The following is a 25,400-nucleotide window of genomic DNA, read 5'->3' on the forward strand; positions in this document are numbered from 1 at the left end:
CTTAACTGACTGAGCCACTCAGGTGCCCCTATAACATCCTTTTTAATGGCTGCATAACATTGTCTCCTGTGCATTTATCCAGCCAACCCCCTCTTATGGGACACTGATGCTGTTAAAAGAAAAGACTAGAATGATAACATCACAACAGCAAGTCAAACTTTGCTGACCTGGCACAGGATTCACTTGCCCACATGCTCACAATTAACTCATTCTAATATTTCATTACCTTTGGGCAAAGGAACCTTTTCGATCTCACACACTATCTTGGAAACCAGAAGAAAACATCTGGCATTCACTCTGATGGGGGAACCAAGGCAAAGCTGTAAACACCATCTGTTAATTTTTCCTTCCAAAGGAGTCTTTCCAAATTTCCAGAGGGTTCTCTTTGCAAATTCCTTGTTACAGTTAGTAGCACCAGAAGCAAATGAAATCATTGTGTTTTCTAATGAAGTTCTGGGCTGAGAGGCTGGGCTTCCAGGCCTTCCTGCTGCATAGGTGGGTACACATCCTCACAGGCTGCCTCTGATCTCCTCCATTGGTGCCAGTCTCTACCTCCTTAAGCAGGGCAGCTATGTATGGCTGTGTACTTTGTGCTCATAAAAGTGCTTGGTTGAGGGGTCCAGAGAGGGTTAAAATCCAGCTGCACTCAATTTGCCAAGCTTTATCCCTGGCATAGCATCCACTCAGAAAGGATGATTTTTTTTTTTTTTTTTTTTTTTTTTTTTTGCACAAAGCCACAGTTTAGCATAGTGGCTGGTCTTCAAGCTTGCTGACATTAACTATTATAATTGTCTGTTTATGATTGTCTTCCTCCAAAGATTCTTGATGACTGAAACCTGGTATTATTTAATCTTTGTTCCCACTGTAGCACTGGATTTGGTGTATAGTAGACCTCAGTGTATCAGCTGAATGATTATTAGAGACAGGGCTCTTTTATTTATTTTTATTTATTTATTTATTTATTTATTTATTTATTTATTTATTTATTTTAAATATATGAAATTTATTGTCAAATTGGTTTCCATACAACACCCAGTGCTCATCCCAACAGGTGAGACAGGGCTCTTTTAACTGAGGGACAGGATAGTCTACTCACACCATTTAAACAAATTTGATACAATTATCTTTTACTATTACCACTTACTATTAAGGAATTGTCTTTTATAACTCTTTCACAGGTGACTCTTACCAGGCTTCTTGCTCTTTTTTACTAGGTTTTCTTTTGCTTTTCATATCTGGTTCTCCATCTCTCTCTTTGATTCTGTGAACCACTCAATAACTTTTTGAGGTTGGTCATTATGTCTCTGTTTTGGGACCCATTCTCTGTTCTGAAAACTACATTTCCCGGCTCCTTTTGCCAGCTGCTAGCTAGATTCCAACGGTGAGAGGCAATGGCAGGAAACTGGAGGGCTGGAGGAAGGGAGAAGTCAGGGCAATTCTTCCTCTCTCTCTCACAGCTATGACTTCTTCCAGTCACATCTTCCAGCAGTGACTGCGACCTTCTCTCTGGTTTCCACTTCCCCCACCTCCTTGGTTCCAAGTCCTGCTGCCCACCCCCTTCAGGCATGTCCTGCTCCCTTCAGAGCCACAATAAGAGTTTGGTGTGTATCTTTGCACTGTTATCTATGTTAAAATATCTAAATCTACATTTATTTTTATTTTTTATTTAAATAAACTCTATGCCACATGTGGCGCTTGAACTCATGACCCCAAGATCAAGAATCACATGCTCCACCAACTGAGCCAGCCAGGCATTCTTCTAAACCTGTACTTATATCTATGTCTATATTTATATCTGTATGTCTAGCTGTTTCTTTTTTTATAAAAATGGATACAATAAGCATTATTCTATAACTGGCTTTTTACTTCACAATGTATTGATAGTCATTGCCATGCTGCTCTACAAAAATGGTTTCATCAATTTGTACTGCCATCAACAGTGTATAAATATGCTTATTTCTCCATCCGTGACAGCACTGGATATAATTAATCCTTTTAGCTTTTTCCAATTTGTTAGGTGAAAAATGGGGCCTTTTCCCATTTTTAAAAATTATCAGTCATGTTGGCTATCTTTGTATATGCTCATTAGCTATTTATTTGTTTCTTCTTTAGTGAATTGCCTCTTGACAAGTTATACCCATGTATTTTTTAAAAAACTTTTATTTTGTGAGAGAGAGAGTGAGCATGAGTGGGAGAGAGGGGCAGAGGGAGGGAGAGAATCCCAAGTGGGCTCCGAGCAGTCATCACAGAGCCTGATGCAGGGCTCAAACTCATGAACTGCAAGATCATGACCTGAGCCGAAATCAGGAGTTGGTTGTTTAACCAACTGAGCCACCCAGGTGCCCCTATACCCATATTTTTCTATTCAACCATTTAATTAATTAATTTATTTGAGAGAGAGAGAGCGAGCGAGCAGGGGAGGGGCAGAGGGAGAGGGGCAGAGGAAGAGGGAGAAAGTCCCAAGCAGGTTCCAGGCTGTCAGCCCTGACTTGGGGCTCTATCCTACGAACTGTGAGATCATGACCTGAGCCAAAATTAAAAGTCAGGTGCTTAACTGACTGAGCCACCCAGGTGCCTCAAGATTTTATTTTTAAGTAATTTATACACCTAGCATGGGGCTTGAACTCACAACCCCAAGATCATGAGTTGCACGCTTTACTGATTAAGCCAGCCTGGTGCTCCAAGACTTGAGTCCTTAATTGTTATCTTGAGCTTCTAGGGAGGGGCAAAGGGTTTCAACCTGACCCCCATGATTCTAAGGATTTATCCAGACTTTTCTCTTTAATTTCCCAGCAGAAAAGCTTCCAGTGACTTTATTTATAGCCTTAGAACTATTAAACCCAAGCCACGCCTCTTCGTACTTGCTCTCTCCAGCCTTATTTTCCTCTGCTCTCCTACATATACCCATACTGATTCTGAATTTTTGTGGAACTTTCTTGGATCCATGCCTGTGCCTAAACTGCTTTGTTCTCATTGCTTTGGGCACCCTTCATTCTATCTGTTCTTTAAGGTCTAGCTTAAATCCTTCAATTTTCCATATAGTTCTCCTTTGTTTCTCAAGTCTACTCAGATTCTCTCTCCTCTCTACTTCTGAGGTATGCAATGTACTGCCTTGGGAACTCCATAATTTTCTGCCAGATAGTATCATTTTCTGTACACCTGTCTGATTCCTTCACTTGACCTCCTTAAGAGTATCTCTGCAGACTCATGGTGTCTGGCATATGGTCTGACTAAGTAAATTCTGGATGGCTAAAGATTAAGAGCTGGTTGTCTTTCCTGTTTCTGCTCTTAGACACCCCAAAAGCCTCATTTATGAAGTGAAGGAGAAAGAAAAGGAAAAGTGGAAGGAGTGCAAGCTGATGCCCCTTGGCCTGGAGTGCTGCTTCTAGACAGCGGGTGTGCTGGCACCATCTAGGTGCATTGGGAAGGAAAGACACAGGGCAGGGGGAGTGGAGGACTGGTATCTTATTCAACCTCTTCTGACCCCAAGAGAATTACCATCAGCATTCACACATGGAAATTGTCAAGTATGAGTCACTTCTAGGAAGGTGAAGTATTTGTTTCTCCAGGAAATGTCCTTACTTCATTTCCATTTCTTAAGAAGGGGTTGTGTCTGGGGCACCTTGATGACTCTGTCAGTTGAGTGTCCAACTCTTGATTTCAGCTCAGGTCTTGATCTCAGGGTCATGAATTCAAGCCCTACATTGGGTTCCACGCTGGGTGTGGAGCCTACTTTAAAAAAATAAAATGAGTTGTGTCCATGGGGAACAGGCACACAGCAGGCTGGCTCAGGAGTAGAACACTGATCAGTGTTTCTCAGGGATCAGAAACCTGATCCCTACTTAAAGCAAGAAGGGAGAGAAGGAAAAATTATTGGATCAGGAGACCTAGGCTGGTGGGGAAATCTCAGGAAGTCCTTATCTGATAGGGGAGGCATGTCTCTGGTCTCAGGGAGTCCTACTGTAAGAGGCACAGGCCCAGACCTCCAAAGGTTCTTCCCTTCCTAATCCTCCATGACACCACAGTCTTTCTTTTCTTTTCTTAGACATTTAAATTTTTTTTTAAGTGTATTTATTTTGAGAGAGAGAAAGCGTGAGAGAAAGCCTGCACAAATGGGAGAAGGCAAAGAAAAGGAGACACAGAATCCTAAGCAGGCTCCATGTCATCAGCACAGAGCCCAATGGGGGGCTTGTACTCACTAACTGTGAGATCATGACCAGAGTCAAGATTAAGAGTCAGATGCTTAACTAACTAATTTAGCCACTCAGGCGCCCGGCACCATAGTCTTCTTTTTTTTTTTTAAAGAATTTTTTTTTTTCAACGTTTATTTATTTTTGGGACAGAGAGAGACAGAGCATGAACGGGGGAGGGGCAGAGAGAGAGACACAGAATTGGAAACAGGCTCCAGGCTCTGAGCCATCAGCCCAGAGCCCGACGCGGGGCTCGAACTCACGGACCGCGAGATCGTGACCTGGCTGAAGTCGGACGCTTAACCGACTGCGCCACCCAGGCGCCCCTGGCACCATAGTCTTCTAATTCCTTTTCTACTCCTCTTGTCACTACTTTTCCAAATCCTTCCCTGCTTCGTCTTCCCATGCCCTGTCAGTGTTCCAAAGGGTCCTATCCTCAGAAATTTTAATTAATCTGATTTTCCATTCTTCTAGCCAAACCTGTAAGAATTTGAGGTCAAAAACCTTAAAGTCATCCTTGAGTCCTTTCATTTCCATCGTGCATCGAATCTGGGAGCAAATTCTTACTGCGCTACCTTCAAAATGTACCCAGAACTGAGCTATTTCTAATCAGTTTCACTACTACTACAACTGTACAGTCCTACTTAGGACTATCATTTCCTGCTTGAAATACTGCGATAATTTTTAAATGGTCTTTCTTCTTACACTCTTGCCCTTCTTTAGCTTATGCTCAGTGAGTAGAGTGATTCTGCTAAAAAGATCATTTCCCTTCTCTGCTCACAACTTTCCAATGGCTTTCAGCTCACTTAGAGTGAAAGCCAAAGTCCTTAAAATGACCTAAAGGACCCTGTGTGATTTAGTCCTCTGTTACCTCTCTGACTTCATCTCCTCTTTGCTTACTCCATTCCAGCTACACTGGGCTGCATACTGTTCCTAGAACATAGAAGGTGAGCTTCCACTTCAGGATCTCTTATTTGGTGTTCCCTTCAGTTGGCATTTTCTACTCCTAAATATCTGCAAATCTTTCACTTCCCTCTATTTTTAACTCAGATATCACCTTTCCCTGGCCATCCTTTATAAATTTCAACCTTGGATACCTTTTTATCTCCTTTCCTCTGCTTTATTTTTTTCTTCTTAACACCTATCACCATTATTATTAGTCATTTTCCTCTCGAATATAAGCTCTGTGAGAGTAGGGATTTTTTGGGGAGGGGTCTCTTTTATACACTGCTCTATCCCCAGTGCGTAGAACAGTGCCTGGTATACTGCAGGCAGTCAGGAAATGCTTGTTGAATTATGAGTGAAAAGTTTAATTGCTCAAGAAGTATCAGTATACTACACATATATACTCCTTGCCTCTTTTTAATTTCCAAGTTTACATTCCCTCCTGGACATCTCTCTGGAAAATTTGCCATCATCTTAATTTGGACAGCTGAACTCACTATTATCTCCTCTAGCACTTCAGTAAACCTTACTTTTTTTGTTGTTTATGTTTAAAAAAGACCCCCAGAACTTGCTTTTTCTTATGATTTATTCTTCCATGATTTATTCTCCCTCCCATTCTCTACATGGGAGTGTTGTTGAGTTAATCCCTTCAATCTTGGTTCAGTTCATTCCCTGGTCTCCATCCCTGCTGTCTCTGCTTTACTTCAGGTGTGAATCTTTTACTCAGTGCAGAAGTCTGCCCTGTAGTCTGCAGTCCATTTTATTCACTGCTACCATTTAAATTCTCCTGATGAAGAGCTTTGTTCCAGTAGTCTTCCACAAGCCTTCTGTGGCTGCCCATTATTTGTTGAATTAAGTAGGCAAATAATCCAGAATCGACGATTTGCTATTCTCTGCTTATTTTAACTTCCCCCTTCTGGAATGCCCACTTTTTTTCATTGTGAGTTAAAACTGCTGCACCCTTCAAAGTACAAACGGTATCTTCTCTGGAGCTCTGAAGAGAAAACAGGGCTCAAGAATTAGGTATGAGAGCACACACATTCTTTATGTACCCAGAAAGTGTAGAGATGTGAACCTTTTCTGATCCTCCAGCCAAAAGCCATTTTGTCCAGAGCAATTAACGCACCTGTTAGGCCATTATCACTCTCTGATTTTTCCTCGAGTTAACTGTGCTTCTATTTCTCTCACCAAAAAGGAACTTTCGGGAACAAAGATTCATCTCACGCAGTTATGAATCCTCCATGCACCGAATTTCAAGAGACATCCAATAAATGCACAAGGCAGTCAATATTTGGGATTGGATTACCTAGTTTAAATCGTTGAATGTCACAATTGGAGGAAGATTTAGAGGTCATCTTTCAACCCAATCTTTGTAAATGGGGAAAGTGAGGTCCGGAAAGGGTAGGACTTGTACCGGGTCACTGACCTGCGACCAGAAGCCAGACATTCTCATTCAAGTAGGTCTCATTGGTAAGTCTTTGTGCGTCCCTTCACGATTCGGGGCTCTCAGATTCCCTCCTGGGCCGCTTCTCCAGCCTCTACGCCTTAACCTCTGAATGACTCCCCCCACCTCCCTTCCCTTTCTCCCTTATGGGTCAGCAAGGTCCACTCGTTCCAATTGCAGCGGTCCAGGCAACTAGAGTTGTTTGGCAGAAGAGAGATTAGTTACGTCACCGTCGACTCCTCCCATTGGCCCAGGGAGGGTGGAGCGCGGCGCCTTGACGTCCGACGCCCAAAGGGGCGGAGTGGTGAGGGGAAGGAGGAGGGAAGTAGGACTTCAACATGGCGGCTGTGGTACTGGCAGTGGCTACGGTGACGGCCTGGCCCCGGGCGGGCAGAGTTGGAGGTGGTGGCGTTCGCTCTCCCTAGAGGCCGTCAGGAGCTCAGCGGGGACCGAGCCTGGGAGGCCGGCCGGCGCCAGCACCTTTCGGCTTCTGGGACGGCGGCGGCAGCGGCGTTCAGGTGAGGGGGGCCTCCCGCTGGGAGAAGGGGAGAGGGGCGGAGTTGGGGGAGGGGACCGGTACGGGGAGACGGATGGGGGAGGGTTCCTTGGGAAGAGGTTGGAGGCCGAGCCGGAAGAAAGGAGCTATAGCTGAGGAGTGGGAGGGAGAAGGGGCTAGAAATTGGTGACTTCGGAGGATTCTGGGAGAAAGGTCGGAGTGAGGGGACCCGAGTTGAAGGGGCGGAAGGCAGATGGGATGCGGAAAATGAGTTCGGATTAAGGGAACTAATACCTTACTGAAAGACAGGCGCAGTAGATGTCTATCTGGCTGGAGTAAGAGCTCTTTGGGAATTAGAGGATGTCGGGGAGGAGGATCCAGGTTTTAGTAAAGAAGGTGAGTGATCTGGAGTTGAGGGTGAGCTGGGGAAGTGAGATGCAGATTTACTTCTCCCTGAGCCGTTGAGATTAGGGAGAAAGGGAGGAAACCAGAGCCTGGGTGAAGGGCCTTTGGGGATATCTTTGATATTGTCTGGTCTTCCCCAGTATATTTGTCTTGCCTCTTTTGTTTATTTCTTGGGTGGAGACTTACCTGTATAGTCCACCTGGGCCTCAGAAACAGTCCCAAATCTTTCCTGTGGAACGTCAAGTTATACTTCATTTATTTGATCTCTATCAGGGATCTCTGACTTTGGATTGTCTCCACACGTACTTGTTTCCAGACTGGTCTTTTAAAAGTATGGCTGGGCATGAAAATGCATTTTATATTAAACTGAAGTGAAAATTTGAGAGTTTTAAAATAACATGCAGTGTTAGAAAACCAGATTGGGCAATTTAGTTGACTATTAAATACTTTCTGTTCTAACCCCACTTACTAGTGTTTTCTCTCTTTCCTCAGTTATAATTATTAGCATTTGAGAAATTGGATAGACATGATGGATGTTTCTCTTTGGAATTTTGTCATATTTGATGGTGGGAAAAACAGGGTACTTAGTCTTTAGTGATAGCTAGTTCTTTCTTGTTACTGTCCCAAACTAGTTAAACTGAAAGTTTATGTATTGTGTTATAACAAAAAATGTGAAGTGTTCAAAGTCTAAAAGAATTACATTCTCTGCATTAGCCTATAAAGTGGAATTTTAGAAATTAAATTTTTATTTCTAATCCATTCTATTTAGCTTTTCTGTTATTCATTTAACATTTAATGCGTGCTCTGTGTTGCATTAAGAGTCATTCTCATTATGGAAATGGGAAAATTAATGTTTCTCTAATGATCATCTCTATCACTGCACAGCAGATAACTTACTTGCTATGGCCTCATTGGAAGAAAAGGGTTACTTTAGAAATAAAGACAGTGGAAGAAAATTAAAGTTTGTGGATATAAGAAGTTTCTGAATTTTTCTTTGGTTTAGAATTTGACTCATGACCTCATCATGACATTTTGTATCTGAAAGATTTTATTATTTACATTATTTTTATTGACATAAAAAAAATCCTTTTTAAAAGTAGTATCTACGCAAATGTGGGGCTTGAACTCACAACCCTGAGATCAAGAGTCTCATGCTCTACCGACTGAGCCAACCAGGTGCCCCTGAAAGATTTTATTTAAAAAAAATGTTTTTTTAAAGTTTAATAGAGTGAGCGAGGTGGGGTGGGGCAGGGGGCGGGCAGAGAGAGGGAGAGAGAGAGAGAGAAAGAGAGAGAGAGAATTCCAAGCAGGCTCTTCATTTTCAGTGCAGAGCCCGACAGGCTTGAACTCATGAACCATGAGATCATGACATAAGTCAAAACCAAGAGTTGGACGCTCAACTGACTGAGCCACCCAAGCACCCCTGAAAGATTTTATTTTTTATTTTGGTTTTGAAGGAGACAGTATCCTGAAGTGATAATATTAGGTCTGTAGACAGTCATCACTGGTTATTCATATTTCTCAGATTGGCAAATGTTAAGTTTATTTTGTGCGTCTTTTCTTTTACATCTTGAATGTGGTAAGGTGTTTAAAACGATGATTCCTGAAATTTAATTCAGTGACTAAAATCCTCTTGAGTATTTTCAGCATTACAAATGTATTTTCATTATCCCACAGTGTAGATGGCCTGTATTATAAATTTCCCTGATCTCTAATTAAATTGAATAGTTTGAGTTTTTTTTTTTTTTTTTAAAGTAAGCTCTATGCTCAAGGTGGGGCTTGAACTTGAACTCGTGACCTTGAGATCTAGAGTTGTGTGCCCTACTGACTGAGTCAGTCAGGTGCTGCTGTTTTGAGATTTTCTTTTTTTAAGTTTATTTATTTTGAGAGAAAGTGTGAGTGGGAGAGGAACAGAGAGAGAGAGGAGAGAGCCAGAATCCCAAGCAGGCTGTGGGCTTTCAGTGTGGAGCCCAGTGTGGGGCTTGACAAACCCATGAACTGGGAGATCATGACCTGAGCTGAAGTCAGATGCTTTAACCAATTGCCACCCTTCTGCCCCTCCTGTTTTGAGATTTTTAACATGTAGATTATTTTAACTGTAAACTTTTTTCCCACAGGCAAACCAAAAAATCCCAATACCATCAATTCATCATTGATCAGGTAATTTTTCTTTAGACAGGCCTTTTCAGGAAATGTAAAAAGTGGTATGTAGTACCTTAAATATTAAATAGCTTTTATTTAGAATCAAAAACTTGAATTAAATCTTAGAAATCAGATGAGTTTATATTTTGACATTACTTGGGAATCCCTGCTTCTATATCATGAAGATAAGTGAAAATCTATTTTTTCCATAATCTAATAAAGGAAAGAGCCTTTCAGTTAAAGGAAGACGTAGGCAGGTATTCCTCTTCTAACCGGTAGTGCACAATTTTGTAATATTGGAAATGATTTGAATTAAGAGTAATATTTTCCTATCAGTTGAGAGTTGTAATTTTAGGTTTTAAAATTTTTAGGTGAGATTAGCAAGATTTATAAAGGGAAGTGTGCTAACACTGGGCCTGTGCTAATGAGGTAGGCATTGTTAAACACTTGACATAATCTCTTAATCTTTGCAATTTACAATAATCTCTAATCTTTGATTAGGTAGGCAGTTTGTGATACACGTACTTTTTAGGTGTTGAGGAAATTGAGGATCAGTGAAGTTGAGTAATTTAAGGTTACAGCTATAAAATGGTAGAGTCTGGATTTGGACTCAGATTTGTTCAACTTCAATGCCCAAACTACATCTGCTACACTTTCATCCCTCTTAGGCAGTCACAGGGCCATTTCATTTCCTATAAAGTAAATTTAAAGTATAGCCACTATTTTTATTTATTTATTTATTTATTTATTCATTCATTCATTCATTCTTTAAAAAATTTTTTTTAAATGTTTATTTTTGAGAGAGAGACAGAGGATGAGCGGGGGAGGGGCAGAGAGAATGAGACAAAGAACTCAAAGCTATTTAAAACTACTTGTTCTCTTTGTAGTATAGTGTAACTGGAATGACAAATAGTTCATTAAAATTTTAGTCATTAAGATGTCATTAGTACTTGAGGAGGAAATGAATACCTGAATATTTTGTACTTAACGAAATAAACTGGATAAACTGGGTAAGAGGCTAAGTTTTCTTATTTCTATTGTTGTGTCAGGTTGGATTCAGTTCATTAAGGGCCAAAATTTGTATCTGGCAGTAGTCCGCATGTGTTCTCATAATTCTGGATTGGTCATTATCAGTTGCTTAATTGCTTACCAAACACTTTTAATGTTTGAGTCACTGAGTTGGCTCATGGTATTTGTGCATCTTGTGGTTACTGAGTCAAGAGCCAGCAGTATGTGTTTTGGTTTCCTCACTTCCTCCACAACACTTGATATTGTCAGACTTTTAAATTTTTTTCTAATCTGGTGGGTTTGAAATGGTATCTGTTTGGTTTTTATTATGTTTCCTTAAGTTGAGCCTCCTTTCATATATTCATTCATTATTTGTGCTTCTTTCATGAAGTGTGTGTTCAAGTTCTTTGCCAATTTCTTGTTTCTCTTTTTCTGATTGACTTTTAAGACTTCTTTATATATGTAATTTTGTATACTAATTATTTGCTAACTACGGGCTACAAATAATCTGTTTTCAATTTGTGACTTTTCATCTCTTTATAGTCTTGGTATTAGAAAAGTTCATAATTTGGGGCGCCTGGGTGGCGCAGTCGGTTAAGCGTCCGACTTCAGCCAGGTCACGATCTCGCGGTCCGTGAGTTCGAGCCCCGCGTCGGGCTCTGGGCTGGTGGCTCGGAGCCTGGAGCCTGTTTCCGATTCTGTGTCTCCCTCTCTCTCTGCCCCTCCCCCATTCATGCTCTGTCTCTCTCTGTCCCAAAAATAAATAAAAATGTTGAAAAAAAAAATTTAAAAGAAAAGTTCATAATTTTAATGAATTGAAATTTTCAGCTTTTTATGGTTTGTGCTTTTTATATCATATTTAGGAAACCCTTCTCTGCCAGACATGCTATATGTTTGTAAATTTTTTTTTTTTTTTTTTTTTTTTTTTTTTAAGTAATCTCTATCCCAGCACGGGGCTCAAACTCATGACCCCTAGATCAAGAATTACATGTTCTACAACCTGAGCCAGTCAGGTGCCCTAGTGCCTAAAGTATTTTATTTTATTTTTTTTTTAAATTTTTTTTCAACGTTTTTTATTTATTTTTGGGACAGAGAGAGACAGAGCATGAACGGGGGAGGGGCAGAGAGAGAGGGAGACACAGAATCGGAAACAGGCTCCAGGCTCTGAGCCATCAGCCCAGAGCCTGACGCGGGGCTCGAACTCACGGACCGCGAGATTGTGACCTGGCTGAAGTCGGACGCTTAACCGACTGCGCCACCCAGGCGCCCCCTAAAGTATTTTAAAGCAAATCTCAAACTTTCCTGTAAATACATTGTTATGAACCTTTGTTAAGGCTTTCTTTTAAAAACATAACCATCATGCTATTATCACATTGAACAATTAGTAATTCCTTAATATAATGTCATCTATATTCAGATTTCTCTTATTGTGTTAAAAATGTCACTTTACAGGCAGTTTGTTCCATTCACAGTTCAGATAAGGTCTGTATTTATCACTTATTTGGCTTTCATGTCTAAGGGTTTTTTATTATATGATAATTATCCCCTTTTCATATGATTGATTCATTGGAGAAACCAGGCCATTTGTCCTGTAGGTATCCTATGTACATTCTCGTGTTTCTTTTCACTTGCTCCTCTATTTTTTGTAAACTAATAGAAGCTTGATTTAATTCATGTTTTTAATTTTTATTTATTTATTTAAACAATTCTTTTGTTAAAAAAAATTTTTTTTAAATGTTTGTTTATTTTTGAGAGACAGAGCATGAGTAGGGGAGGAGCAGAGAGAGAGGGAGACACAGAATCCAAAGCCGGCTCCAGGCTCTGAACTGTCAGCACAGAGGCTGATGCAGGGCTCGAGCCCACAAACTGTGAGATCATGACCTGAGCCGAAGTTGGATGCTTAACAGACTGAGCCACCCAGGTGCCCCTTTATTTTTATTTTTTGACAGTAAGGGGAACAGCACATAGGTGGTGCTCTGTACTTTCGTTTACATCACACAAGGAGGTATATAATGAATGGTTGTCCCACTTTTAGTGATTTTAGTGGTTTAGTTGTTAGTTGTTCAGATGGTGTCAGTGTGATCCTTGTATTATAAAATTCCCTATAAATCTTTACTTAATAGTTTAGAATTCATTGATGATACTTGAATCAGTTATTTAATTAGAAGTTTTGAAATTGTATCATCGTGCTATTTCTGTCATATTTATGTTTTTGAAGTATTGTTCTTTTCTAAAGAGCTTTCCCTTAGTAGCAGGCTTATGCTGAAGTTTAGTTCCTATCGAAAGGGGTGGATGAGCCACACTTACCATGATGAGCACTGAGTAATGTATTGAATTGTTGAGTCACTGTATTGTACACCTGAAACTGATATAGCACTATGTTAACCATACTGGAATTAAAATAAAAACAATAAAAAGAAAAAAATAAAAAGGACAAATGCTTTGTTCTTTTAATTACCAATTTCAGAGTAAAGAGTTAGTATAACAGTGGTGCCTGGGTGGCTCAGTTGGTTAAACCTCTGACTTTGGCTCAGGTCATGATCTTGCAGTCTGTGAGTTCTAGCCCCACGTCGGGCTCTGTGCTGACAGCTGTGAGCCTGGAGCCTGCCTTGGATTCTGTGTCTCCCTCTCTCTCTGCCCCTCCCTCATTCATGCTCTGTCTCTCTCTCTCTCTCTCTGTCTCAAAAATAAACATTAAAAAAAAATTAAAAAAAAAGATCATAACAGTAGTCTCTTACGGTAGGTTATTTTTGGGGTTTTCAATTTTTTTTGACTGTTGGTTTTCTAAGGATCTTTTCTTTGATTATTATAAACTTGGGGATTTATACCATGTGTTTGAAATATAGTCATTCTTTTTTTTTTTTCTTAAGATTTTGTTTTTAAGTAATTAAAAAAAAAAAAAGATTTTAAGTAATCTCTATACCTGGTGTGGGATTTGAACCCACAACCCTGAGATCCAGGAGTTGGATATTCTACCTGTAGCCATTTTGATGTACAAGTTGTTTCATCTTTGATCAACCCTAACCATTTCAGGTTGGTAGCTTTTTCATATGAACTGTAATTTTTTTTTAAAGTTTTATTTATATAAGTAATCTCTACACCCAACATGGGGCTTGAACTCACGACCCCAGGCACTTCTGCCTGAACCAACCAGGCGCCCCATGAACTATAAATCTTTGAAAGATAGAGGTGCCTGGTGGCTCTGTCATTCGGGCATCCAACTTTGGCTCAGGTCATGGTCTCATGGTTCGTGGGTTCGAGCTAAGGGCTTGACTCTGTGTCAGACTCTGGGCTGACAGGTCAGAGCTTGGAGCCTGCTTTGGATTCTGTGTCTCCCTCTCTTTCTCTCTGCCCCTTCCCCACTCGTGTTCGGTCTCTCTCTCAAAAATAAATAAACGTTAAAATATTTGAAAGATGGGGCGCCTGGGTGGCTCAGTCAGTTAAGCGGCCGACTTCGGCTCAGGTCACGATCTCGCGGTCCGTGAGTTCGAGCCCCGCGTTGGGCTCTGTGCTGACAGTTCGGAGCCTGGAGCCTGTTTCAGATTCTGTGTCTCCCTCTCTCTGACCCTCCCCCATTCGTGCTCTGTCTCTCTCTGTCTCAAAAATAAATAAACGTTAAAAAAAAATATTTGAAAGATGTCTTTCATACACAACAGATGACCCAGGTTAATCTTACAAATTCTTCCTGTACATGTGAAAATAACCATTTCTCTAAGAATTAATGCAGAAATGATATTGAGAACTCAAAATGTAGATGCTAGGGGTGCTCAACGATAGTGTCTTTTTGGTTCTACATTTTTATTTATTTTGAAGTTAAAAAACTTTATTTTTTTATTTTTTATTTATTTTTTTTAATTAATTATTTATTTATTTATTTTTTAAATTGTGTTGTACCTTTTTTTTTTTTCAACGTTTATTTATTTTTGGGACAGAGAGAGACAGAGCATGAACGGGGGAGGGGCAGAGAGAGAGGGAGACACAGAATCGGAAACAGGCTCCAGGCTCTGAGCCATCAGCCCAGAGCCTGACACGGGGCTCGAACTCACGGACTGCGAGATCATGACCTGGCTGAAGTCGGACACTTAACCGACTGCGCCACCCAGGCACCCCAAAACTTTATTTTTTTAAGTAGGCTCCACACACTTGAATTTGCAACCCTGAGATCAGGAGTCACATGCTGTACCGACAGAGCCATCCAGGCACCCCTACAGACATTTTTAAAATAACAAGTTTAGGGGCACCTGGGTGGTTCATTTGGTTGAGTGTCTGACTCTTGATTTTGCTCAGGTCATGATCCCAGGGTTGAGCCCATATCCGGCTCCGTGCTGAGTGTGGAGCCTGCTTAAGATTCTGTCTCTGTCTCTCTGTCCCTCTCTCTCTCCCCTGCTCCCCCTCTCCCCATCTCTGCCTCTCCCCCCCACCCCCACTCTCCCTCGAATCCGTGAACTGTGAGATGGTGACCTGAGCCAAAGTTGGATGCTTACCCAACTGAACCACTCAGGTGCCCCGTGAGTTCTCTTTATGATGAGGTTGTAAATTACCAATCTAATTTCTTTAATAGGTATAGGGCTATTTTTGTTTCTTTCTTCTGTAGTGATCTTTGGCAGTTTGTGGTTTTTATGAAATTGGTTCATTTCAGCCAGATTGCCAGACTTGGCATAAAATTGTTTTGATGGTATTCTGTTTTAATCTTTGTAAATGTGTATGGTCTCTTTCATTCTTGATAGCAGTAGTTTTCTTTTTTTTTCTTTTTTCTTTTTTTTTCTGATAAGCCTTGCCCAGGGGGTTTATCAATTTAACTAACCTTTGTAAAGGATCACCTTTAGGTTTTAGTTTTCTCTTTGTTTTTCTTAGTTTTATTTTAATATTTTTAAGGTTTACCCATTTATTTTTGAGAGAGTGCTTTTGCATTTCAGGGGAGCAGGGCAGAGAGAGAGGGGGACAGTGAATCTGAAGCAGGCTCTGCATTGACAACAGAGACCTTCGTGCTGGCCTTGAATTCAGAAACCACGAGATCATGACCTGAGCCAAAGTCAGACGCTTAACCAACTGAGCCACTAAGCCTTATTTTATTTTATTTTTCTTTGAAAGAGAGAGAGGGGGAATGTGTGAGTGGGGCAAAGGGGGAGAGAGAGAGAAGAGAGCCTCAAGCAGGCTCTACATTCAGCACGGAGTCTGACTCGGGGCTTGATCCCACAACCCTGGGATCATGGCCTGAGCTGAAATCAAGAGTCGGTCATTCAACTGATGGAGCCACCAAGTGCACTTCTGTTATTTAGAAATGAATTGGTGCTTTCTTTTTTATTTTTTTATTTTTTATTTAAAAAAAAATTTTTTTTTTTTATTAACGTTTATTTATTTTTGAGACAGAGAGAGACAGAGCATGAATGGGGGAGGGTCAGAGAGAGGGAGACACAGAATCTGAAACAGGCTTCAGGCTCCAAGCTGTCAGCACAGAGCCCGACGCGGGGCTCGAACTCACAGACTGCGAGATCATGACCGGAGCGGAAGTCGGCCGCCCAACCGACTGAGCCACCCAGGCGCCCCAAGGTGCTTTCTTTTTTAAAAAAATCATGTATTTATCTGTTTTGAGAGAAATAGTGAGTGAGAAGGAGCAGAAGGAGATGGGGAGAGAGAGAAACCCAAGCAGGCTACTGCTGTCAGTGTGGAGCCTGATGTGGGGCTTGGCCTCAGGTTTTAAGGTTTATCCATTTATTTTTGAGAGAGTGCATGAGTGTAGGGGGAGGGCCCAGAGAGAGAGAGGAACAGTGGATCTGAAGTGGGCTCTGCCCTGACAGCAGAGATCCTAGTGTGGGCCTTGAACTCAGGAACCATGAGGTCATGACCTGAACCAAAGTCAAGAGTCAGATGTTTAACTGACTGAGCCACGCACGCACCCTGTATTTATTTTTGAAAGAGAAGTAGAAAGAGTGCTCACCAGTGGGAGTTGGGGGAGGGGCAGAGATAGAGGAGAGAGAATCCTAACCCGCCTTGACTCAGGGCTTGATCCCATGAACCATGAGATCATGGCCTTAGCTGAAATCAAGAGTTGGATGCTGAACAAACTGAGCCACCCAGGCACCTCAGAATTGATGCTTTCTTATTTGAAGTCAGTGGTGTTCTGAGTTTTAATGTTGGCCTAATCAACTATGGTTTTGTTGTGCTACAAGCAGGTTTCCAAACTGCCTGTGTTGCTTTTGGTGCTAATATTTCCCATATTCCTGGAAATCATATACACCCTTTACATTATAGGTAAGTTAGCTGGATTGTACGTAGTTGGATAATTTATGCATTGTGTTAGAGTTGACAAAATTGTTACAGAGGTGAGAAATTTTAAAGATTTATGCTTACATTTATATTGGAAGTAATCCTATACGACATATAGTCCACATGTTGAACTTTCATATTTGGAATGTCTTTTTTTTTTTTTTTTAAGTTTAAAAAATTTTTAAAAAATGTTTATTCATTTTTGAGAGAGGGAAAGAGAGAGAGAGAGAGAGTGTGAGCAGCAGAGAAAGAGGGAGATATAGAATCTGAAGCAGGCTCCAGGCTCTGAGCTGTCAGCACAGAGTGCAACACGGGGCTTGAACCCACGGACTGAGAGCCCGACCTGCATGAGCCGAAGTCAGATGCTTAACTGACTGAGCCACCCAGGTGCCCCTTTAATGTTTGTTTATTTTTGAGAGAGAGGGAGGGAGACACAGAATCCGAACCAGGCTCCAGGCTCTAAATTGTCAGCACAGAGACTGACTCCAGCTCAAACTCCGGAACCGAGAGATCATGACCTGAGCTGAAGTCGGATGCTTAACCAATTGAGCCACCCAGGTGCCCCCTTTTCTTTTCTTTTGAAAACACAGGTTTGCCTATTTTATCTATCTATCTATCTATCTATCTATCTATCAATCAATCAATCAATTACCCAGGCACCTGGGATATTGTTAAGTAACTTTGTTCCAGTAATCTGGTAAGATTTGATTGTCTATTTGACATGGATATGAAAAGGTTGTATCAATCAATCAATCAATTACCCAGGCACCTGGGATATTGTTAAGTAACTTTGTTCCAGTAATCTGGTAAGATTTGATTCTCTATTTGACATGGATATGAAAAGGTTGTACTGTATATATATATATTTTAAAATGGACATAGTCCACTATATTGAAGTTTTAGTGATGTGCTGTGATTTTTTTTTAGTCTAAATTAGTATATATACCAGTATTTTCATTCTTTTTAAAAGTTTATTCAACTTTTAATGATGGTGGGAGAAGAAACTTAGTGAAATATATTTTTTTAAATGTTTGTTTATTATTTTGAGAGAGAGACACAGAGTGTGAGCAGGGGAGGGGCAGAGAGAGGGAGACACAGAATCTGAAGCAGGCTCCAGGCTCTGAGCTGCCAGCACAGAGCCCGACATGGGGCTTGAACTCATGACCCATGAGATCATGACCTGAGCCGAAGTCAGACGCTGAACAGACTGAGCCACCCTGGCACCCCGGAATATTTTCTTATTATTTGAAGGATGATAGACTTTTGATTATTTTCCAGGAGAGTTGCAAAAGATTTAGTACATAAGTATGCTGAAATCATATATTTAACCTTTATAGAGAATTTTCCATTTGATTGCCTGGAACTCATAAGTCAATATAAAAATAAACGGGTTTTGGGTCACCTGGATGGCTCAGTTGGTTAAGTGTCTGGCTCTTGGTTTCAACTCAGATCGTGATCTGAGTTATGGGTTCAAGCCCCAAGTTGGGCTCTATGCTGGCAGTGTGGAGCCTGCTTGGGATTCTCTCTCTCTCTCCCCGCCCCCTCTTTTTCCTCCCCTCCCCCACTCACGTGCTTTCTTGCAAAAATAAATAAATAAACAAAAATAAATGGATTTCAAAAAATTTAGAAAAATGAGTTTCTTACTGTAGGTGATGGTCTTTTGGAATCACCTTTCTTTGTTCTATAGAGTAAGTACAAGCCATTGAAATGTGGCTTTATTAAAATAAGATTTAGGAAGGTGAGGAGGTGTCAGTAGATGCTGGTGAGTAACTATTGCTTGTATTATGTTATTTAATCCTTATAATAACCCTCCTTAGATTCACTCCATTGTACTATTTAATTTCTAATATTACAAATCTTTTTTTTATTTGTAAGAAGAATATGTTAAGTTTTGTTACCAGATAGAAATTACAACCTATTTTGATAACTATAAAGTACCTAAGATTAATGAAAAGATCTGTGTGTTTTTTGTGTCTTTTTATTAGAAATCATTTCAGATTAAGGTTTCTCAGTTGTAAAATAAAGAAGGAAGATTCTGTTGTGTACAGTGGTTTCCTCCCCCACCCGCCATCCACAAGGGGATATGTTCTAAGACCCTCAGTGGATGCCTGAAACTGTGCAGTTGTCCAGTTTATATACAGATGGTCCCCAACTTATAAAGGTTTGATTTACAATTTTTTGGTTTTATGATGTGAAAGCAATATGTTTTCAGTAGAAATCATACTTTGAATTTTGAATCGTGATTTTTTTCCCAGGTTGTGGTATGATACTCTCTTATAATGCTGGGCAGTGATAGCCAGCTGCAGCTCTCAGTCAGCCATGTGATCATGAGGGTAAACACCTTATACGCTTATAACCATTTTGTACCCATACAGCTGTTTTTCACTTTCAGTACAGTATTCAATAAATTACATGAGATATTCAACACTTTATTATAAAATAGACTTTGTGTTACATTATTTTGTCCAAGTATATGCTAATGTAAAGTGTTGTGAGCACGTATAAGGTAGGCTCAGCTAAGCTATGGTGTTCAGTAGGTTAGGTGTATTAATTGTATTTGTGACAGGATTTTTTTTCAATTTATGATGGTTTTATTGAGATGAAACTCCATAAGTTGAAGAAGATCTGTAGTAAGGTTTTTCTTATACATATATATGTATGACCAATTTTATTTATTTATTCATCTTTTAAAAAATATTTTAAGTTATCTCTATACCCAACTTGGAGCTTGAACTCATAACCCTGGATCAAGAGTTTCATGCTCTACCAACAAAGCCAGCCAGGTGTTCTATGTATCTGGCTAGGTATGATCAGTTTTAATTTATAAATAAGGCACAGTAAGAAATTAACAACAATAATAAAAAATAAAATAGAACAATTATGTGAATGTGGTCTCTCTCTCTCAAAGTGTCTTATTGTACTGTACTCCCCCTTCTTGTGATCATGTGAGATGGATAAAATGCGTGATGAAATGAAGGGAGGTAAGTGTCGTAGGCATTGTGACTTACCATTAGGCTACTGATGAGGATCATCTGCTTTTATGAAGTTGTGCCATCTTTATATTGTTTGTTCCTTTGGTACTGCACAATATTCCCTTTGGGGTATAAGTTCTTGAGTTTGGTGAACAGAGCTCTGTTCTTTGTTTCCATGGGAAAAACCTTTCAGATTTCACATGACTCTAACAGAATGATGTAATCCACTGAGTATGAAGACTGTTGGAAGAACAGAAAAATTATGTTTGTGATTATTTCTCTCGGATCAGATTCATAGCCCATGGTATGATGTTTAGCTTCCTTGTATAAAATACAAGTCAACCAATTATATTGTATTGGCTACTTGTAGAGTGAAATAGGGTTATTAGTGTTAAATAGTAAGCATTTTCTACTTAAAAAAATGGGTGTGGACTGTGTGTACATACTGAATCATAGGCTCAACAAGTGATTACATGTGTTTATATGCTGTCATAACTAAGAATTTGAATGAAGTCTTGCATTATTTTTATTATAAGAGCATAAAAGCTGCTGAAGTCCATAGTTATAAAAGAATATATCCAGACCCTTAATTCTGAAAAGGTTGTCAGAGATCGTTTGTTCCAGGCTTCCTCTTTTTATAGAAGCAGTCCTGAATTCTTCTTTTCCCCTCAAAGATTTTGACAGGCTCTAAACCATCCCAAAGTGATGGAAAAATTAAGGCTAGAACTCATGTTTTTAACTGTCTGGAGTTCTCTTTCTCTCTTACATTCTGGCATGAGTTGTGATACGATTTTTTTTTTTTTTTTTTGAGAGAGTGTGAGAGGGTGCAAGTGAGAGAATCCCATGAGGGACAGAGAGAGAAAGAGGGAGAGAAGTGGGGCCCACCCAAAGCAGGGCTTGAGATCACTGGATGCAGGGCTCATGGTCACCTGAAGGGGGGCTCGAACTCACCTGATGTGGGAATTGAACTCAAGAACTGTGAAGTCATGACATGAGTCAAAGTCATATGCTTAACCGACTGAGCCAACCAGGCTCTCCGTGATGTGATTTTTGAAAGAGTTGGGGAGGAGATGACATTTTTGCTTCAGTTACTTCTTGAAATTATTTTTTTCCCAATGTTAATTCACAGTTGAAAGAATTGAATTGATAAGTTTGTGGCTGTATTTCCTTTTGGGACATTATACTTTTATTTTCCCCTTTTTTCCTTTTTATATTTTATTGTACAAGTGCACATATATATACGTATATATATTAGGCTCCATGCCCAACGTGGGGCTTGAACTCATGACCTTGAGATCAAGACTAGTGTACTCTACTGACTGAGGCAGCCAGGTTCCCCTATTTTTTACATTTTAAAAATTTATTTTTATTTTTAAGTAATCTCTATACCCAGCATGGTGCTTAAACTTATAACTCTGAGATCAGTTGTTGGATGCTCCACTGACTGAGCTAGCGAGGTGCCCCTGCGACATTGTACTTCTACTAAACTCTAAATCATGTTGAAGAAAATGTTAAATGAGGTGTAATGAATTGGTTAAGATACTGATTAAAAATTTCTAATTAGCTAATGCTTTATGTTATGACTCCCCATTCTAACTTGTAACTGTCAGCACTTTCTTGTTCTTACATTATGTTAGTCTCATAGGCCTTATGATTTCAGACTATTGGTGATTACAAAAATCATTCTTAACTTTTTCGTTTTAAGGGCATTGTTTTGTTTACTCATATTTATAAAATACATATCAGTTAGGAATATTATAGAATTATCCTATTCTCAGAAAGTTTAAGGGAAGAGGGCAAGGGGATAGGAAAAGGCCTCCCTCCCTGCTAAAGATTAGATATGCTAGATGCTTGTAGAATTAAGAGGAACCCAGAGTTGATTCAGAGTTGAGGAAATCCTTATTTGGATTTTTCCTGACCCATTTTGAAATTAGTTGGAGTTCGTTAATTTTTAATTTTTAATTAATTTTTATTTTAGAGAAAGGAGCAGAGGGAGAGAGGGAATCTTTTTAATTTAATTTTTTTATTTTGAGAGAGAGAGTGTGAGGAGGGCAGGAGCAGAGAGAGAGGGAGAGAGAGAGAATCCCAAGCAGGCTTCGTGTTGTCAGTGCAAAGCCCAATGCAGGGCTTGATCTCATGAACCCTGAGATCATGACCTGAGCCAAAATCAGGAGTCGGACGCTTAACCAGCTGAGCCACCCAGGCCCCCAAGAATTAGCTAGAATTCTTAACTGCAGTTCTCATGAAAACAGATTGGGTCAGTAATTTACCTTGACAAATACTATATTTTTATGTACTGCTAATTGCTTTTTAAATTTTAGCAAGTTGATACTCAGCTATAACCAGTTTGTATTAAACTATGTGAAATGAATTTTGTGGGGAGCCTGGATGGCTCATTTAGTTAAGTGACTGACTCTTGATTTTGGCTCAGGTCATCATCTCAGGATTCATGAGTTTGAACCCTGCATCTGCACTGTCAGTGTGGAGCCTGCTTGGGATTCTCTCTCTCCCCCTCTCTCTCTGCCCTTTCTGTACTTGGACATACACATGCTTGCTCTTTCTCTCAAAATAAACTTACCAAAAAAAAAAAAAGAAAAAAAAAAAGAGCTTTGTGTCACTAGGTGCTCTTATAGCCTCAAGTATACCATATGATTAATAATTGGTAAAGCATCATTTTCAAATAATTAGTGAGAAAACTTGTACATTACAGCAACCTGTCTTTAAAATAACCTTCATTTTCTGGGGTGCCTGGCTGGCTCAGTTGGAAGAGCATGAGACTCTTGATCTCAGAGTCATGAGTTTGAACCCCATGTTGGATGTTGAGATTACTGAATAAAAAAATAAACAAAAAAATAACCTTCATTTTCTAATTTTTTTTAAATAAGGTAAGCTTTTTGTTGAATTTTGAGTCTCAGAAAGTTATTTTTGCTCTGTACCTTTCTATGTAGAATGAAAATAGGATTGATATATTTGGGTAGTTGCATAATGTTACTACACTTTTGATCTGGAATCTGTTTGGGGATGGAGTATGAGGTGAGCCTCTAACCTTTTTCTAAGTAGCTACCCTGTTGTTACATCACAAGTTCCTTCCTTCCTTCCTTCCTTCCTTCCTTCCTTCCTTCCTTCCTTCCTTCCTTCCTTTTGTCACTTTCCTCACTTTCTATTTTTTAAGATTTTATTTTAAGGTTTATTTATTTTTGAGACAGAGAGAGAGAGAACAGGGGAGGGGCAGAGAGAGAGAGAGAGAGAGAGAGAGAGAGAGAGAGAGAGAGAGAGAGAAAATCCCAAGCAGGCTCCACACTCAAGCAGAAAGCCTGATGCGGGGTTTGAACCTGCAAACTATGAGATCATGACCTGAGCCAAAGTTGGACACTTAACTGACTGAGCCACCCAGGCACCTCCCAAGATTTTATTTTTAAGTAATTTGTGTACCCAACATAGGGCTTGAACTCATGACCCCTTGGGATCAAGAGTTGGACATTCTACTGACTGAGCTGGCTGGCGCCCCCATCATTTCACAAAATTTTAAATGGCAGCTTTATTATAACCACATTTCCAAATTTGGGTATTTTTAGGGATTTCTGTTCTGTTCCACAGATCTCTTTATGTGCCAGTATGGCACAGCTGTAAGTGTTAAATCTTACAATAAATATTTTAATATCTGACAGTCTAGTCTCCATTATTTTCTTCACAGTTTTCTTGGCTGCTGTTACTTATATTATTTCCATATGAAAGTTAGAATCAGCTTTTCTAGTTCATAAAACAGAAGACTCTAGTTTTCACTTTTATCATGACACATTTATAGAGTAGCTTAAGGAGAATCAATCTTAATAATGTAATGTGTCCTATCCAAGATTTAGTATATGCTTTTCCAATTACATAAGTCCTCTTTTCTGTTGCTCAGTAGAGCTTTAGTTTCTTCCTTTGTATCTTAAGTTTATTCTTGCTTCTTACCTCTGTGGCACATTACATGTTTCTATTATATTTTATCTAGTTATTGTGTATATGAAGGGCATTTGTTTTAGAATATACCTTGGAGATACTTTGGCTTTGGTTCCAGACCACCAAATAAAGTGAACAATGAAGCAAGTCAAATGAACCTTTTGGTTTCCCAGTGCACATGAATGTTATGTTTGTACTGTACTGTAGTCTATTAAGTGTGCAATAGCATTGTGTCTAAAAAAACAATGTACAAGAACAGCTGGGTGGCTCGATGGGGCGTTTGACTTTGGCTCAGGTCATGAACTCGCAGTCTGTGAATTCGAGTCCTGCTTTGGGCTCTGTGCAGACCGCTCAGAGCCTGGAGCCTGCTTCAGATTTTCTCTTTCTCCCCCCCTCCCCTGCTCACACTCTGTCTCACTCTCAAAAATAAACATTAAAAGCAAAAAAACAATGTAGCAGGGGCACCTGGGTGGCTTAGTTGTTTAAGTGTCTGACTCTTGATTTTGGCTTAGGTCATAATCTCATTGTTTTGACAGCATAGAGCTTGGGATTCTCTCTCTCCTTCTGTTTCTTTCCTGCTTGTGTGTGCACTCTGTCTTTCAAAATAAATACAAAACCTAAAAAATGAAAAAACAATGTACATACTTTAATTAAAAAGTACTTCATTACTAAAAAATGTTACCCATCATCTGAGCTTTCAGCGATTTGTAATCTTTTTGCTGGTATAGAGTCTTGCCTTGATGTTGATGGCTGCTGACTGATAAGAGTGTTGGTTTCTGAAGGTTGGGGTAGCTGTGGCAAGTTCTTAAAATAAGAGAAAAGTAAAGTTTGCTGCAATGATTGACTTTTTCTTTTTAAAGTTTATTTTGAAAGAGCATGAGTGCGCATGCACAAGCTGGGGAGGGCAGAGAGAGAGCGAGAGAGGGAAAGAGAGAATCCCAAGCAGGCTCTGCTTTGTCAGTGCAGAGCCCAAAGTGGGGCTGGATCTCAGGGACCATGAGATCATGACCTGAGCCGAAATCAAGAGTTGAACACTTAACCAATTGAGCCACCCAGGCACCCTCCCCCCCCATTGACCTTTTCTTTCATGAACAATTACTCCTTAGCATGAGATGGCTGTTTGATAGCGTTTTGCCCACAGCAGAACTTTCAAAATTGGAGTCGGTCCTCCCAGACTCTACCACTGCTTTATCAAATCACTCTATGTAATTTCTAAATCCTTTGCTGTCAGGGGCACCTGGGTTGCCCAGTTGGTTAAATGTCTGACTCTTGATTTCGGCTCGGGTCATGGTCTGAAGGTCGTGGGATCAAACCCTACATTGAGCTCTGCACTGAGTGTGGAGCCTGTTTGAGATTCTCTCTCCCTCTCCCCCCCCCCCCCCTTCTCTCTCTCTCTCTGCCCCTCTCCCTGGTTCATGCACTCTTTAAAAAAAAAAAAGTTTAAATCCTTTCCTGTCATTTCAATAGTTTTCTTAGCATCTCCATCAGGAGTAGATTCCATTTCAAGAAAGCACTTTCTTTGCTCATCCATACGGAGCAACTCTTCATCCATTAAAATTTTATCCTGAGCTTATAGCAATTCAGTCACA

At 40.0% G+C, this 25,400-nt stretch overlaps 1 protein-coding gene and 1 long non-coding RNA gene across 4 annotated transcripts in view; one reads left to right on the plus strand and one right to left on the minus strand.

Annotated features, from left to right (window-relative positions):
• Positions 1 to 5,703: 5,703 nt before the first annotated feature.
• On the minus strand, positions 5,704 to 6,973 carry LOC112848606 (uncharacterized). The gene is made up of 2 exons (XR_003222439.2): positions 6,562 to 6,973; positions 5,704 to 6,129 (listed from the first exon to the last, which is right to left on the minus strand). It is a non-coding gene; the product is annotated as an uncharacterized LOC112848606 (long non-coding RNA).
• The window catches only part of UBAP1 (ubiquitin associated protein 1), a 61,915-nt gene continuing 43,472 nt past the window's right edge, over positions 6,958 to 25,400 (plus strand). For 2 of the 3 annotated variants that reach the window (XM_025913959.2, XM_086683387.1), the window contains exon 1: positions 6,958 to 7,097. The gene's annotated coding sequence lies outside the window, so the exon portion shown is untranslated. Of the gene's footprint in view, positions 7,098 to 9,597; positions 9,641 to 25,400 lie in introns of all 3 variants that reach the window. The other variant, XM_025913965.2, reaches the window with a different exon arrangement.

The sequence above is a fragment of the Puma concolor genome, chromosome D4, assembly GCF_028749965.1.
Source record: "Puma concolor isolate L17-30 chromosome D4, mPumCon1.1.hap2, whole genome shotgun sequence".
NCBI classification, from domain to species: Eukaryota; Metazoa; Chordata; class Mammalia; order Carnivora; family Felidae; genus Puma; species Puma concolor.